General features: G+C 49.3%; 1 protein-coding gene across 2 annotated transcripts in view; it reads left to right on the plus strand.

The window, feature by feature from the left end:
* The window catches only part of SOX7 (SRY-box transcription factor 7), a 44,302-nt gene that overhangs the window by 14,602 nt on the left and 13,524 nt on the right, over positions 1–16,176 (plus strand). The gene's annotated exons all lie outside the window — the stretch shown is intronic.

Genomic DNA, 16,176 nt, shown 5'->3' on the forward strand with positions numbered 1-16,176 from the left:
CAGCTGGCTTTCTCACAGGCCCCCTGCTCTGGGCACTCTGCCCCCAAACTGGGGTGCACCTCCTCACTCAAGCCCAGACCTGCTCCCCAGGCCCCAGATAAAGGCACCCTCTCCACCCTCATCAGGAAGCCAGTTCTTGGTAAAGACTTTAATGAAAGTGCACAAAGGGAGAATTTAATGCCCAGCACAGGTGAACATGCGCTTGCCTTGCAGAAAACATGTGCATTGGCGGACACCCTAGTGGGCACGTGCACGAGGAGACGTGGGCAGCATCTGCCCTTCACCCTTGGGGGCAGTGTCTACAAATGCTTCTGCATTTGGGGTCTCCCGTGACCACGGCAGCTATCCCGATGCAGGTATGGTTATACCCTTTCACAGGTGGAGCTGATGCTCAGGTGGGGCAAAGCAGGGCTGAGTCAGGTCCCGTCGCTGATAAGCAGAGATGGGGAACCCGCCGATGGAGCAGGAGACAAACGTGCCCTCCCTGGTTCCTGCCTCGGAGGATGGACTGTCTCTCGGCTGTGCCTGGGGTGAGAGTCCACCCACCACAGCTGACCCTGAACAGCTGGCGGGCGGCAGAGAAGAAGGTGGGGAATTCCCTGGGCTGCTAGTCTTCTCGCAGCCTGGCTGATGACGCAGGGCCATGCGAGCTGCCTGGGCTGTGCCGTCCCCTGATCTGGGGTCGCCTGGTCGTGGGAAGCCTGTAGATAGGAGAGGTGGGTGAAGGAAGGAAAACTGTTTTCTAAGCCTTTCCATTTCATGCTCTGCAGAGCTGGCTCAGCCGCTTGTCTGCTGTGTGACCTTGGGCAAGTTACTTTCCCTCTCTGGGCCTCTGTAAATTAGGAATCTGGACTTGAGAGTTTCTGGAGGCTAAAATACCCTGGTTCTCTGAACCTGTGAAAAGGAACAAGAAGAGGAATTGTTCCCCTCCTCTCTACTCCCGACCTCAGCCTGGGAGTGGTCTCTTGGGAGGTGGCAGTCATGGCGGGTCCCTGGATGGGGTCCCCCTGAGCTGCACACATCTGTGCTGGGAGTGTGGCTCCCACATTCAGGCCCTGAACACATCCCTCCTCATCATCCCTTCTTGCCTCAGCTGCCTTGCACTCTCGCCCAGCCTTGTCACCAGGCCACGGCCTAAGGCCCCCAGACGCCTGGCTGGGCCCCAGTTCTATGTGTCACCAGGCCTTGGCACCACCTCCTTGGAACTCTGCCTCACCTTGCCCAAGTCACCTGATCCGTCTACCTATCCACAGAGGGTGTTTGGCCTGACAAGATGAGGCAAGAGGCCTCTGCTGTCAGAGCCCAGCCTGGTAGGTCCTCACGTAACCCTGATACCCAGGAGCATCCCTCCCGTCAGGCGGGACCAAGTACGGGCTGCAACTGGGCCCTCTGTGGCTAAGGGGGACTCCAGGACTCCATCCTCCCAAGTCCACGAGTGCTGTTCACTCCCGGGCCTCCCCACAGTCACTTGACTGTGGTCCTGAGGCCAGCCAGAGGGGCCCATAACGTCTGCAAATGTCCCTTTGGGACAAGCTTCTGCCTGCCTGCTACCACCAGCAAGGTGAGGCCCGGACCTCTCTGAGGGATGCTCAGGCCCCGACCCAGCTGGCAGCCTCCTCTCCCCTGACTCACTGCCCACAGCGCGCCCTGTGTTCTGGGCACAGCAGATTTCCAAATGGGGTTTGTTTCCTCAGTCCCCCATGCCTTTGCTTAGGCTGTTCCCTCAGTCTGAAATGCCCTTCCCACATCTTCACTTGGTGGCCTCCTACTAAGGTCTCAGGACACAGCTCGGGTGTTTCTCCTCTCTTCCACGCACTCTCCACCCATCCGACCCACCTCCCCCAGCCCGCGTCCCCAGAGAGTGCGTGCATGTTCCCACCAGCCTCTCATGCGGCACCGAGCACGTGATAATGCAATCTGTTTTCCAGCCTGTGTCCTCCCACTAGTCTGGGAACAGATTTATCTGGGAAAGGCATCTTCTTTATCTCTGATTCCACGGGGCCTGCTCCATGCCAGGCACACAGTAGGTGCCCCGTCAGCGTCTGCTGGACCATAGAAGCTGCTCAGGGCTCGAACACTTCTGGTCCACCCTCTGCTCAGTGTTTGATCTTAGATGAGTCGCATTTTTCTCTGGGACTCAGTTTTTCTACTTGTAAATCGGTCAGTACTCGCTTATGTCAAGAGATTTCAGATTACGGTAATGAAAAATAGAAACTCAGGAGATGATCGATGGTGAGGTTTACATTCATGGTGCAGTCTCTCTCTCTTCTTTCTAAATTTGGCTGCGCTGGGTCTTCGCTGCTGTTGGGGCTTCCTGTAGCTGGGGTGCAGGGGGCTGCGCGTTGTGCTGGCCCCTCCTGCTGCAGAGCGCAGGCTTCACTGGTCGCAGCACGCAGGCTCACTGCTGCAGCGCGCAGGCTCACTGCTGTTGCACTATTGCAGTTATTGTGTGATGGGCTTTGTCACCCCTCAGCATGTGGGATCCCCCTGATCCAGGGATCGAACCTTTGTCCCCTGCACTGGCAGGCAGATTCTTATCCACTGTACCACCAGGGAAGTCCCACAATCACCTTTTGATGATCACTGGAAAATTTTAATTCTACACTGGCCGTCTGCCACCTTTTAGTCTGTGTCTCTACCCCACCCTTGGCCATCTGTCAGGAATGAAAGCTATTTGTAACGTCCCCACAGGAGCAGGTCAGGAAGAAAATCGGTGCTGCGTGTGGGGAGATGATACATACAGATATATATCACAGAAACTCATACATATACATGTATTACACACACATATGCATTTATTACACAGGCATATGTATTACAGACACATATACACCTGTACACACATATATTGCACATAGTCACTTATACATAAATACGTATTGCCCACATATACACACATATCATGACTTTCCAAGGCCTGATACAAAAGACTCTGGGACAGCTTATTCTCCCACCCCCGTGGGGCTGATCCAAGCAGCCGACTCTAATGACTCCTGTTGCTGTTGTTCAGTTGCTCAGTCGTGTCCAGCTGTTTGTGACCCCATGGACTGCAGCATGCTAGGCTTCCCTATCCCTCACTATCTCCCAGATTTTGTTCAAACTCATGTCTATTGAGTCGCTGATGCCATCCAACCATCTCATGCTCTGTCATCCCTTTCTCCTCCTGCTCTCAATCTTTCCCAACATCAGGGTCTTTTCCAGTGAGTCAGTTCTTCACATCAGGTGGCCACAGTATTAGAGCTTCAGCTTCAGCGGCAGTCCTTCCAATGAATATTCAGTGTTGATTTCTTTAGGATGGACTGGTTGGATCTCCCTGCAGTCCAAGGGACTCTCAAGAGTCTTCTCCAGCACCACAGTTCAAAAGCATCAACTCTGTGGTGCTCAGCCTTCAAAGTAAGGAGTTGGCTGCTAATTCTATAGTAATAAGGATGTAATTTTCTTTGGAAGTAAATTTAGCCCCTTGGTAAGTTATCTTTCCCAGGTCTAATTTTAAAAAATTTTATTATTTTTTGTTGTAGTCCTTCTAGACTTTTATCCCCCTAGGTTTATGTATGTGTTTACCCACGTATTTTTAAACTTTATTTTAGGATATTGGGATTACCTTGTTTTGTAGATTAACTTTTGTAAAAAGTGAAAATGTAGCCTGCATACATTTCTGCCGCAGTGCAGGCCTCTGAACAGGCGATGAACTCTGTTGTGGGCTCTTCTAGAAGTCACGTTTCCGATCCCCATGTTACGGAACCCCACAAATGCCCCACAGTTTGCTGAGGAAGCCTGAATTGCTGTAAATGAGGACCCACTTCCTTGACCAGAGAGTTGACCTGCCGGTCACACTGAGGAGGAAAGGTGTACAATCCCAATCTTTGGGGCACCTCAGCCTTCAGCGGGGCCCCTATGCAGAAGCCATCCCACCTCAGGACCCTCTCCCGAGCATGTTCCCATTGCCTGGAGTGTGTGGGGCTTTCTTGCTACAGAGATAAGGAGACACATGTTCACTTTCTCAGTGTGGGTTCTGGGACTTCCCCGGTGGTCCAGAGGTTAAGACTCTATGCTTCCAATGCAGGGGGTGTAGTTTCGATCCCTGGTCCAGGAACTAAGATCCCACATGCTGGGGAGCTAAATAAGTAAATGTGGGTTTCGTTCATCACTGAACGTCTGTTCTCAAATGACGTGTTCCCTGCTCCCCCGAGTCATCTGCCAGCCGGCTCTCAGGGGAAGGCCCCTAGGGCCCAGGTGCAGGCTGCAAGGATGCCCACTTGCAAGGCCAGGCTGGGCACCCAGAGGGAAGTGACTTGTCCGCGGCTGCACGGTGAGTCAGCAGCTTGGCCCGGCCGCCCTGAGTGCTGGGAACCAGCCCGGGGCCCAGCACGGCCGCCCGGCCTTGGACGTGCACCGTCTTGCTCAGGGCGGAAACCTCTCTTCCTGGGAAGGCCCAGGGGTGTCCAGGCATGGAGGTGCCTCCTCTGCTAGAAATGGCCCAGTGACTTTGGGGTGACCTTTTCCCGGGCATGTCCCCTTGGCCCAGCTGGGCTGTGACTGTGCAGGATGCCATCTTCCTGTCTCCCCAATGTCGGGGAACAGTGTGCCCAGAGGGCAGGGCTCCCCTCTTGTTGCCTGTGAGGCCTGGGGTGAGTCACTTCCTCCAGCCTCAGTTTCCTTAGCTGGAAGAACAGGGATCCTGAGGCCCCCTCACTGGGTGGGAGGGTGGATCGAGATGCCAGGTTCTCATCAAATGACTCAAAGGTAGTGCTTAAATACACGCTTTTCTTTTGGTTTCATCCTGTTACTGCCCATCTGGGGACACGACTCACACTGGGGGCCCTTTTCCACAGTCCCTCCCAACCCTGGTCTGCACCAATCTGGCCTGGTAGACAGTGCCTGAGTGCACAGCAATCAAAATACAATAGGGTCACTGTGCAAATGCAGCTTCAAGACAGGCTCCCTTATTTCCCTTTAAACTTGGACTCCAGGAGGCCCCCAGCAGCCCCCTATACACAGACTTCTGAGCTCCAGATTCCACCAGCCAGCCTTTCCTCCGACACCGCCACCTACCCTAACCATCACCCTCCTTCCAGCAGGAGCTCTTCCTCAAGCGCCACCTGTCCCTGAGGCCTCCCTTCTGGTGCCCTCCTGACCTGTGTGCCTGTGGGCTGTTACCCACTGTCACACAGCGCCCTATGGACAGGGTACCAACTCCTTGGGGCTCACCTCTAACTCCAGCCTCTGAGAGGGTGTGATGGCTGGTTTAGGGAGAAGAGTGGACGCTTAGGGTTAGGTGTGAGGGACCTAGGTTCGAAGCCAAGCAGGTCACTTATTAGCTTGGGAACAGTAGGTGAGTTCTCTGACTGCTCTGAACAGTGTTCTCATCTGTAAAATGAGGGTATTGAAATAAGGTGTCGGACACCTAGTAGTCACTCGGGCTTAAGTTAGAGATGACCTTCATTGTGCTATTTTTTGAAGTCTTCTCTGTGTCTCATTCATTCCAGGGGTTTCACAAATGTTCCTTGAATGGAGTAGCAGCCAGCATACTTGACTGGGTTGTGTGCCAGTGATGGTCACGAACATGGAACAAGCAAAGCTGTTCCTGGAGGCCTTTTTGGTTCCAGTCTGAGCTCCTTCCCCGGGTTGATACCCTCAGCCCTTTCACAGACTCCCTCCTGTGCTACACATTTGAAAAGTTTTCAATAGCTGTTCACAATAGATCTGAGTGTGGGATTTCTGGGGACAAAGACTTGATGGCAGGGAGAAGGCAGCCCTTCTGGCACCCTTCCACCCAGCATTCCAGGTATTTGAGCCCTGAGTTGGTGTCATCTCCGAAGACCACGATGGTGACCTTTGGCCATTCCCTTTCTCTCCCTGATACTCATTCTCCTCAGCTGTACTGCAAGGTGGCTAAAGTGGGTACCCCTAGGATCCCTTCATCTCTGCTATTCTACATCTCTGAGGTAAAAAAATTCCTCCTTATCTCAAATAAAAGTAGTATTTTATTATCAAATTTCAGATAGAATGACAGTAGTCATATGGATTGCAGGGGATAGTAATTGTTGAGTATTGGGTAGCATTAATTAATGAATTTGCTTCTGTAATTAACAATTTACTTAACTTCATTTATCCTGTGTTCTGTGTCAGTGTAGCTGATCAAAGTTGGTTAAGAATGCTTTGTCACTCCTTACCCTGAAAGGCATGTCTATTTTCCCACTCTCTTGATTCTGAGCTGGATCTAGCACTGGTTTGACCAATAGAACAATAGAGTACAGTTGAAGTGATGCTCTGCTTTGAGAGGATTGCCACCTTCTATTTCCTGCTGCTTGGAACCTGGTTGCCATGTTGTGAGGAAACCCAAGCAACCATCCATGAACACACATGGCAGGTCAGGGCTCCGAGTCAACAGTCTCAGCTGAGCCCCCAGCCAGCCACCAGCCCAGCATACCTGCTAGCCATGCAAGTCAAGCATCTTTGGAGTGACTCCTTTGGCTCAAGTTGAGCTATTTTACCTGATTCCCTGTGGAGCAGAGACAAGCGGTCCACATGAACCCTGCCCAAATAGAATGATCCTGATGGTTGTTATTTTTAGAGATGGTTGTTACCCAGCAATAGTCACAGAAACTTCAGAGATAGTGCTGGTATGCTGGAGGTGGTTCAGTTTCTCAGTCGTGTCTGACTCTTTGTGACCCCATGGACTGTAGCCCGCCAGGCTCCTCTGTGCATGGAATTCTCCAGGCAAGAATAATGGAGTGGGTAGCCATTTCATTCTCCAGGAATGCTGGTATATGGGAGCCCAAAGATAAATTCATGTCTTAGCCTACGTTTCTTTTAAAACCAGAACCTAAGACAAAGACTTGCTTGCAGCATATAGTTTCTTTGAGAAGTGACCTCAAAAAGCAGAAATGAAGCCCAAACAGGGAAGACAGAGGAGGGAAAGTCAATATTTAGGTGTGTCTCTGAGTTGTCTGCTGCTGCGGGCAACTAGTGCTTGATCCCGTGGGGCCTTCTGAGGCGCCCCATAGGTGGTGTCTCAGAATGGTCTGCCTGAGAGATGAAAGGAAGAAGCATTCAGCCACAGGCCCCCTCCCTCCACTGGCTGGAGTGTTCTATGGGGTCTTAGGCCCCTGCACTTCCAGGATGTGCATGGTTCCTGACAATGCCACAGGCAGGAAGCAGGGGACATTTGGCAAACACTGGAGTAAGGACTGGCAGCGTGGAATGGACAAAACTGGCATGGAGCAGTTACTGTAGGCTTGACTGGAATCTGAGCTGAGGCCCGGAGAATGGGAGGTGGCCCCACAAGAAACGTCTGGGATGACATGGCCCTTGGAGAAGCTGAACAGCTGGGGCCTTTCTTAGCGCATGCGCTGTGGCTGCTCCATGAAGTTGGCAGTTTGTCTCAGTTGCACCTGCAGGCTGGTGACAATTCTGGGCTTTGAGTCCCGGTCACCAGCAACCTCCTGGTTCAGAGTTTGAAAGCGAGTCTCCTCAGGACACTAAGACGTCCAGATGGCTTTGTCCTGGAGACAGTAGCTGCTGACCCACGTTCGTGCTTCTTGCCAAGAATCTTGAGCAGCGCTGCCCACCTTTCAGCAACAGCTCTATCCTTTTGCTCGGAGAGTTGCAAAGCTTTTGTTCACCTATCTGGCCTAAATTATTCACAAAAACGTTAGAGGCACTTGGAGTCTTCCAGAAGAAAACACCTAAGGCCTGTTTACAGAAGGGACTCTTTCTAGCTGTACCACTTCCTTTGCCCGGGGATCGTGGAGGTGGCATTTGCAGATTGTGCTGGAAATCTGAAATCCACAGGAAGGACAGCCTCCCAAGAAACTCTTCTGGAATGATGGTGCCTGGAGAATACTTTTTTTTTTCCAGTTGGAATATAGTTGCTTTACAATGTTGTGTTAGCTTCTGCAGTACCACAGTGTGAATCAGCCGTAAGTGTACAGAGGTCCCCTCCCTCCGGGCCCTCCCTCCCGCCCCTTACCCCACCCCTCAAGGTCATCACAGAGCACCCAGCTGAGCTTCCTGCACTGTACAGCAGCTTCCCACTAGCTATCTGTTTTACACATGGCATATATACATGTCAATAGTGTAGCAAGCTCAGAAAACTATGTCTCTGCTCTCGTTCTGCCTTGGAACCTAAGCTGCCAACTACACGGCCAAGTTCTCAGAAGACTGGAGTAGGCGGGATCCTCAGATGGTAAAGAACCCACCTGCCAATGCAGGACATATAAGAGACGCGGGTTTGATCCCTGGGTTGGGAAGATCCCCCGGAGGAGGGCGTGGCAGCCCACTCCAGTATTCTGGCCTGGAGAATCCCATGGACAGAAGAGCCTGGCGGGCTACAGTCCATGGAGTCACAAAGAGTCGGACACGACTGAGTGACTAACACTTTCACTTTCAGAAAGGTTACCAGGGTTTCCTTACTCCTCATTTCAAAAATGTGGGCACTGGGGATGGTCTCTGTTTCCTCAACCTTTGGAGCTGGTATGAAAGAACTTTACAGAAAATGTCAGAAAGTCCTAGGGTCCTTTGGAGGACATTTCAAAACTACCATTACAGGGATTTATAATAATAAAGCATCAATGGTTGACAGAAGTTTGGACTTAATGAATTTTATAGCAGAGATTACTGAATGAATAGGGTATGATGACACTGCTGTTGGGGTGAGTGTTTTCTGAAGAGGGAATGATAATGATGGATACAGTCAGGTGAGCATTGCTCAAATCGCCCATTTGACTTAAAAAAAGTCCAAGTTCCCATAGAAGAGACTATTCAGGTTCTGTCCCCCGGTCCCTGAATAGTCTTCCATCTAAGAGTGGATACTGTGGTCTGGCTCCGAGTCCAGAACAAAAAGTGTGGCTTAAACCCAGGAGCCATCACACATGCAGGCAGGGCGGTGGTCTTGGCTACAGGGATCCTGCCTTTTGAGACAGTAGAGAAGACAAAATTCTCTTCTAGAGGTTGGAGCTCCGGATGCATCTGTCATGACTTCACCACCCCCATTAGTCAAGTGACCTTGAGTAATCATTTCACCTGTGTGAGCCTCAGTTTCTTCATCTGTCATGGGAGAAGCATTCCCAGCCTTGCCAGCTTACTGTTGTCAATCAAGTAATGGGTGTGTGCTCCTTGGCTCAAACCACTGACAAGGTGGAGCTGCTTCCCAGGTGATTGGATTAAAGAGCAACCTCTCTTCTGCCTCTTCTGCTTCCCTTTACATGGTGTCTTCCTTCTCTCAGCCTGGAATCTTAGCTGCTAGAATATCAGTCTCCTAGAATCCTTATGGAGAAGGAAATGGCAACCCACTCCAGTGTTCTTGCCTGGAGAATCCCAGGGATGGGGGAGCCTGGTGGGCCGCCATCTATGGGGTTGCACAGAGTCAGACACAACTCAAGCGACTTAGCAGCAGCAGCAGCAGAATCCTTATACCCTCCCACCAAAAGGGAAGGAACCCAGACAGCTCTAAGTGGAAAAACACCTGAATCAATCAGCAGGGCTGGAGGTGTGGTAGGTGGGGTGATTATAGAGCATTTTGATTGGTCTAGCTTGGGACATGTGCCCATGCCTGGCCCAATCACTGTGGCCCAGCACACTGGTGTACTAGCACTGGTCCATGTGTGGAATGTGCTCTTCCTTTGGCCAGGCAGGGTGGCACTAAGGCTGAGAGCCCCCATCAGAACCCTTTGGTTGGCGCAGGCAGTGGAGACCAGTTTTTCAAAGAAGATGTTGTTGGTCTGCGCAGTCAAAACTGTCAGTGAGCACTGAGGTGCAGGCTACTTTGTAAGCCTTTGGGTGCCAGGCCCCTGTAATGTCAATATTTCTGTTGTTAGCCATGTACGTGAGTTTCTGTGAGCATGGCCAGGGACTGAGACCCTGCTCCAGTCTGAGTATCCTGGCCAAGAAGGTTGAGGACTTGATTTATCACCTATTAATGAAAATTCCATGTCTTATTGATAAAACAGTTCTCTCATTTAAAAACAGAGAACACTGCGTGAGTGCCTTTAAAGGACTTCTCCCATCATGGTTTTCTTTTTCTTCTCTATCCACACAGCCGTGTTTTGCTGAACTGGTGATTTTTGGCAATGCTCTCAGGTCTACACACATACAATGTGCCTGACACCGTGTGACGGTCTAAGAAGACATCACAGATGCACAATGGCTCCTGGCTCTCAAAGGAGTTGTAGGCTGGCAGGAGTTGCCAACGAGTACCAGGAGTGCAAAATGATGCAGAACAATGAGTGCTCAGGAGCTATTGGAGTGGAGGAGAGCAGGGAGGCTGAGGGACTCAGGATGTCTGGTCTGGGGAGAGGGAGGCCCCTGCTTGTGGACTTCTCCTCACCCACTGCCATTGCCAGGCCACTGATACTTGAAAGGCAGTAAAATGGGAAGGTGAAGAATATGATCTATGTCTAGACTCCTTGGTGTTTTTAGACCCTGCCCATCAGCTTTCTCATCTGTAAAATGGTGATGGTAATAATTGTACCCACTTCATAGGATTGTCATGAAAATAAAATGTTACTACACATCAAGTGTTTACAAGAGTACCTGGCACACAATATATGTTCACTCATGTAACTTGTCATCAGTTCAGTTCAGGCGCTCAGTCGTGTCTGTCTCTTTGCGACCCCATGAATCACAGCACGGCAGGCTTTCTGTCCATCAGCAACTCCCAGAGTTCACTCAGCCTCATGTCCATCGAGTTGGTGATGCCATCCAGCCATCTCATCCTCTGTTGTCCCCTTCTCCTCCTGCCCCCAATCCCTCCCAGCATCAGAGTCTTTTCCAATGAGTCAACTCTTCACATGAGGTGGCCAAAGTATTGGAGTTTCAGCTTTAGCATCAGTCCTTCCAGTGAACACCCAGGATTGATCTCCTTTAGAATGGACAGGCTGGATCTCCTTGTAGTCCAAGGGACTCTCAAGAGTCTTCTCCAACAGCACAGTTCAAAAGCATCAATTCTTCGGCGATCAGCTTTCTTCACAGTCCAACTCTCACATCCATACATGACCAGTGGAAAAACCATAGCCTTGACTAGACGGACCTTGGTTGGCAAAGGAATGTCTCTGCTTTTTAATATACTGTCTAGGTTGGTCATAACTTTCCTTCCAAGGAGTAAGCGTCTTTTAATTTCATGGCTGCAATCACCATCAGCAGTGATTTTTGAGCCCAGAAAAATGAAGTCTGACACTGTTTCCACTGTTTCCCCATCTATTTCCCAAGAAGTGATGGGACCAGATGCCATGATCTTTGTTTTCTGAATGTTGAGCTTCAAGCCAACTTTTTCACTCTCCTCTTTCCTCAAGAGGCTTTTGAGTTCCTCTTCACTTTCTGCCATAAGAGTGGTGTCATCTGCATATCTCAGGTTATTGATATTTCTCCCGGCAATCTTGATTCCAGCTTGTGCTTCTTCCAGCCCAGAGTTCCTCATGATGTACTCTGCATATAAGTTAAATAAGCAGGGTGACAATATACAGCCTCGACATACTCCTTTTCCTATTTGGAACCAGTCTGTTGTTCCATGTCCAGTTCTGACTGTTGCTTCCTGACCTGCATATAGGTTTCTCAAGAGGCAGGTCAGGCGGCCTGGTATTCCCATCTCTTTCAGAATTTTCCACAGTTTATTGTGATCCACACAGTCAAAGGCTTTGGCATAGTCAATAAAGCAGAAATAGATGTTTTTCTGGAACTCTCTTGCTATTTCCATGATCCAGTGGATGTTGGCAATTTGATCTCTGGTTCCTCTGCCTTTTCTAAAACCAGCTTGAAATGATAGGGTACTAAAAGAGGAACTCCCCAGGTTGGTAGGTGCCCAATATGCTACTGGAGATCAGTGGAGAAATAATTCCAGAAAGAATGAAGGGATGGAGCCAAAGCAAAAACAATACCCAGTTGTGGATGTGACTGGTGATAGAAGCAATGTCCAGTGCTGTAAAGAGCAATATTGCATAGGAACCTGGAATGTTAGGTCCATGCATCAAGGCAAATTGGAAATGGTCAAACAGGAAAAGGCAGGAGTGAACGTTGACATTCAAGGAATCAATGAACTAAAATGGATTGGAATGGGTGAATTTAACTCAGATGACCATTATATCTACTACTGTGCGCAGGAATCCCTTTGAAGAAATGGAGTAGCCATCATGGTCAGCAAAAGAGTCCGAAATGCAGTACTTGGATGCAATCTCAAAAACGACAGGATGATCTCTGTTCGTTTCCAAGGCAAACCAATCCAAGCCTAAGCCCCAAGCAGTAACGCTGAAGAAGCTGAAGTTGAACGGTTCTATGAAGACCTACAAGACCTTTTAGAGCTAACACCCAAAAAAGATGTCCTTTTCATTATAGGGGACTGGAATGCAAAAGTAGGAAGTCAAGAAACACCTGGAGTAACAGGCAAATTTGGCCTTGGAGCACGGAATGAAGCAGGGCAAAGGCTAATAGAGTTTTGCCAAGAGAACGCACTGGTCATAGCAAACACCCTCTTCCAACAACACAAGAGAAGACTCTACACATGGACATCACCAGATGGTCAACACTGAAATCAGATTGATTATATTCTTTGCAGCCAAAGATGGAGAAGCTCTATACAGTTAGCAAAAACAAGACCAGGAGCTGACTGTGGCTCAGATCATGAACTCCTTATTGCCCAATTCAGACTTAAATTGAAGAAAGTAGGGAAAACCACTAGACCATTCAGATATGACCTAAATCAAATCCCTTATGATTATACAGTGGAAGTGAGAAATAGATTTAAGGGACTAAATAGATAGATAGAGTGCCTGATGAACTCTGGACGGAGGTTCGTGACATTGTACAGGAGACAGGGACCAAGACCATCCCCATGGAAAAGAAATGCAAAAAAGCAAAATGGCTGTCTGGAGAGACCTTACAAATAGCTGTGAAAAGAAGAGAAGCAAAAAGCAAAGGAGAAAAGGAAAGATATACCCATCTGAATGCAGAGTTCCAAAGAATAACTAGGAGAGATAAGCCTTTCTCAGCAATCAATGCAAAGAAATAGAGGAAAACAACAGAATGGGAAAGATTAGAGATCTCTTCAAGAAAATCAGAGATACCAAGGGAACATTTCATGCAAAGATGGGCTTGATAAAGGACAGAAATGGTATGGACCTAAGAGAAGCAGAAGATATTAAGAAGAGGTGGCAAGAATACACAGAAGAACTGTACAAAAAAGATCTTCACGACCCAGATAATCACGATGGTGTGATCACTCACTTAGAGCCAGACATCCTGGAATGTGAAGTCAAGTGTGTCTTAGAAAGCATCACTATGAACAAAGCTAGTGGAGGTGATGGAATTCCAGTTGAGCTATTTCAAATCCTGAAAGATGATGCTGTGAAAGTGCTGCACTCAATATGCCAGCAGATTTGGAAAACTCAGCAGTGGCCACAGGACTGGAAAAGGTCAGTTTTCATCCCAATCCCAAAGAAAGGCAATGCCAAAGAATGCTCAAACTACCTTACAATTGCACTCATCTCACACGCTAGTAAAGTCATGCTCAAAATTCTCCAAGCCAGGCTTCAGCAATACGTGAACTTCTCATCATGTTACGTCAAATATTTGCTTGTTAATTCATTGACTTTCTCTTGTCCCACCAGATTATAAACTTCATGAGCAGGGGCTCTTTTCTTACTGTTTGGTGCAGTATTCTCAAGGCTCAATAGTTGCTAGCACACAGTAGGTACTTACTAAGTATTTGTGTACTACATGTCTGATAGTTAATATTATACTTGGCTTGAATTATTTTAGTAGCTTCCTTCCTTGTCCCCCCTCTTCCAGCCTCTATATCCCTCCAATCATTTTGCTTTTACTCAAGAGGTCAGGGTTTTGGTTTATTAAGCCTTCACCTGATTGGACAAGGCCCACCCACATTAGGGAAGGCAATCTGCTTTACTCCATCTACAGATTCAAATGTTCAGTTCAGTTCAGTTGCTCAGTCATGTCCGACTCTTTGCCACCCCATGAATCACAGCACGCCAGGCCTCCCTGTCCATCACCAACTCCTGGAGTTCACTCAGACTCATGTCCATCGAGTTCGTGATGCCATCCAGCCATCTCATTCTCTGTCGTCCCCTTCTCCTCTTGCCCCCAATCCCTCCCAGCATCAGAGTCTTTTCCAGTGAGTCAACTCGTCGCATGAGGTGGCCAAAGTATTGCAGTTTCAGCTTTAGCATCAGTCCTTCCAATGAACACCCAGGATTGATCTCCTTTAGAATGGACTGGTGGGATTTCCTTGCAGTCCAAGGGACTCTCAAGAGTCTTCTCCAACACCACAGTTCAAAAGCATTAATTCGTCTGTGCTCGGCTTTCTTCACAATCCAACTCTCGCATCCATACATGACCACTGGAAAAACCATAGCATTGACTAGACAGACCTTTGTTGGCAAAGTAATGTCTCTACTTTTTAATATACTGTGTAGGTTGGTCATAACTTTCCTTCCAAGGAGTAAGCGTCTTTTAATTTCATGGCTGCAATCAGCATCCGCAGTGATTTTGGAGGCCCCAAAAATGAAGTCTAACACTATTTCCACTGTTTTCCCATCTATTTCCCATGAAGTGATGGGACCAGATGCCATGATCTTTGTTTTCTGAATGTTGAGCTTCAAGCCAACCTTTTCACTCTCCTCTTTCACTTTCCTCAAGAGACTTTTGAGTTCCTCTTCACTTTCTGCCATAAGGGTGGTGTCATCTGCATATCTCAGGTTATTGATATTTCTCCCGGCAATCTTGATTCCAGCTTGTGCTTCTTCCAGCCCAGCATTCCTCATGTTAATCTCATCCAAAAAACACCCTGTCAGAAACATGCAGAATAATGTTTGGCCAGGACTTTAGATGGTCTTTTGAGTTACAGGCTGATGATCCTGGAGCTGATTTTTGTCTTGCTTTCAGTAACACCAGTATGATTCTCAGGGTGGTTGGTAAATGCTGAGAACCATTTGCATTAACGTTTTTGAAAAAGAGGAAGTCTCAATCCTTACATGTTCATAACTCACGCACTTTCTTGTTGAACTCGTTGCTGCTAAAGGTGTATTGGGAAATGAAAATGCAGTTGCAATCACCAAGATAAATAGTTGCAGGTTTACACCCTCCAGTAAGCGGCAAAGTTGCTGCAGCAAGTCTACTCCAGCTGCTGCCTCTGAGCCCTTCAATAAGATTCCCACCTTCACGGTCCTGCACGTCATGAACATACCCTTTGCCTGCCACTCCCGCTTCCCCACTGCCCTTCCGGTGGCCAGGTGGCCTCGAGACTCTTACAGGCCAGGCACCACCGGCTGGAGCAGCAGCAGTCCATCCCTTTGCCCACCCCAGAGCAGGAGTCAGTCAGCTCTCCTGAGTTGCTTGTACCCACCAGAATTCCAGCATCCCAGGAAGAGTCGCACATGCTGTCTTTGAGAGGGTTACACCAAGGCAGGAAAAGCTTGAGAAGGAGACAGAGGTCAAGCCTTGTCATCTTCCGGTTTTAGCCTCAAGTTTACTGAAAACTCACTGCTCGTGTGACTCACAAACCAGGAAGCTGGCAGGAGCTGGAAGTCCAAGTGGAGGGGTGTCAGTCCTGTCCTGGCTTCTTGCAGAGAGATTCTGAATAACACTCCACTGAACAATGACACACGGGGCAGGACTCCGGGACAATAAAAGTCAACCAGGGCTGTCCCAGACGAACCGGAGCGGACGGCCACCGCACCTCTGGAGTGCTTTGCTCTTGGGCTCTCAGGGGGTGATTAGTCTCTCTCTGAGGGTGTTAGTGTGGGAGTGGGCCTTCCACCCTGGCCAGCAGGTCTCCCACTTGACAGGAGGGAGCGCTGGGCTCAGAGAGGGAAGGGACATGAACAAGGTCACAGATGCCAACAGTGCTGGCTGCAACGCCGGGTCTCTGGCCTCCAGGATGGTGCCCGTTCCCCTGTCTCAGGCTAAACAAGATGGATGCTCACAGAAGGAATCGTTTTCCAGAGGTGTGGGCTCTGCACCCTCCAGCAGGAAAGCTGGTGGGTGCAGCAGCCTGTGCATGGTAGATCCTCAGAGAGGAAGGGGTCCCAGCACCTGTTCCCCGACAGTGCTGCAAGTCTTCCCTGGGGGACAGGACCACCCTCCCTCTTACCTGTTGAGACCTTCTTGGGGCTGTTGTGTTGTTCATGTCTGTTGTCTGAGGTCAGACTTAGTCACCAGTGGTGTCTGACT

This window comes from Moschus berezovskii, chromosome 7 (assembly GCF_049115385.1).
Source record: "Moschus berezovskii isolate FMDL1 chromosome 7, NW_MosBer_1.0, whole genome shotgun sequence".
NCBI classification, from domain to species: domain Eukaryota; kingdom Metazoa; phylum Chordata; class Mammalia; order Artiodactyla; family Moschidae; genus Moschus; species Moschus berezovskii.